Consider the following 2,046-nt stretch of genomic DNA (forward strand, 5'->3'; position numbering starts at 1 on the left):
AGTTAATGAGATAACTGAATGATGATTGTGTTAGTGATGAACACCTGCTGTTAACAAGCAGCAGCATTGAAGAAAAGAGAAACGCAAGAACTACATCTGACTTGAATCAACTGAACAAAACATTTCATCTTAATCAACGTTTCATTACTAACTAGACTGACTTTATTTCATGTCTGCAGAATGTCTTATTGAGAATTATAAGAGGTTTAGATGTTGATGTTTTATTGGTCAAGAAAAGAAGAGAGAGAGAGAAAAAAACACAATGCCACCATCATTGTGGTCAAGGGTGGTTTTAGTTTGTCTCTTGACTTTTGGAGTAACTTTAAGTAATTTTAAAGCTGTTTTACAGCAAGCATTTGAGCATTGCTGAATTGAAAGCTTGCAGCAGGTTAGCTTACACTCTCATATAACTAACTTGGATAAGCATCATGAAGTGCGCTCTCTCTTTGATTTAATGAATGACATGTAGCGATTGTAAAACTGAAATAATAATAAAAAAAACTATTAAACAAATGTCACTGTAAAGCTTTAGTATTGGAAAAAAGACCCACAGGAGCTCAGGCTTTAAGACATGAACACTTACCATACGCTCCTCAACAGTGGTGACAATAATTCTTCATACTGCAGTGCATGATGGGAATTTTTACTATGCATTGCAACATGAAGCGTTTTGTTGATTGTCACCATTGTTGAGATTCATATGCTGGTTCTTGATGTCTGAGTGTGTCTAATTAGTACAGATGTTTGTATGCATTATGCAGGTTCTGAATTAATTACCATAATGTTAAAAGAATAATATGCTTGCACAGTACAGTTTTGCAGAATTGACTGTGTTAAATCTAAACTTATGAGAAGTAAAGAAAGAATTTTTAAGGGTGTTCTGATAAGCTCATGATGACCATTTCACCATATAAGCATAGCTATTAGCTGTTCACTAGGGATGGGCGATACCACTTATTTTGTTTTCGATACGATACCGATATTTTTAAGGCCAGTATCATCGATATCGATACCGATACGATACTTCTAAACTTAATTTTTTAATTATGTAATTATAAATTATAAAATGTAAAATATGTAATTATGCCCTTTTTTATAACCTTTTACACTTTATATTTGAAATGCATTTTAACATTTAATATGCAACTAATTAAATTTTATTTTCTACACGTGGTTAAAATATGTTTACTTTAGTGGTAACTACAAAACCTACAGTTGAAAATACTTGGTTTCATAAGGGGCTGCCAGTGACAGGCTGTTGCACACATAAAATACAACATTTTTATTCTGCCAGTGTATAATTTATATTAACGTTACTACAAAACATGATCAATGAACTTTAAGTGTTAATTTAAAGAAATGTAATTGCACTTGTGAAATGCAAATTATGTAAGCTTCAGTTTCAGTTTGTTTATTGAGAAATAGCTCAAACATTTTTTTTTATTTTCTGTCCTCTGATAAGCATTGTACAGGGCCGTCGTTCCCAAAAGCATCAATGATTTCTTATGATACTTTTAGGAAACACAGCCCTGTTTGAATGCACTGTCTAAATGGAGTGAATGCTCTCTGTGATTGATTGGTTCTGTCTTGCATCATTCGCGTGCATTCAGATGAGTAGGAAAAGTGTTCTATCGTGAACAGTTATTCTCTAACATAGGTTATGCACCCAATTAAATGCACATTGTACTCCTGGCTTTTTGTTAAATAAACAAAATCACTGGTAAATAAAACACACCTTACTATCGATATTTTCAATTTGAGTATCGATACTTTCGATACTCGCATCAGAATCGATACTTTAGGATCGATATGCACATCCCTACCGTTCACTGCTTAGCTCTAATCTCTCTACTTTACATCAATATGTGCATTGCGAGAGAGATTTAACACAGGAGTCAAGGGTCAAGAGCTAAACTAAAACAAATACTGATCTCCACGATGGTGACATCATTTTAACCAATAAAACATCAACATCTGATCCTCTGTAATAACAGCAGGTGTTCATCACTAACACAATCATCATTCAGTTATCTCATTAACTTTAAC

This window comes from Garra rufa, chromosome 25, assembly GCF_049309525.1.
Source record: "Garra rufa chromosome 25, GarRuf1.0, whole genome shotgun sequence".
In the NCBI taxonomy this organism is placed as follows: Eukaryota; Metazoa; Chordata; class Actinopteri; order Cypriniformes; family Cyprinidae; genus Garra; species Garra rufa.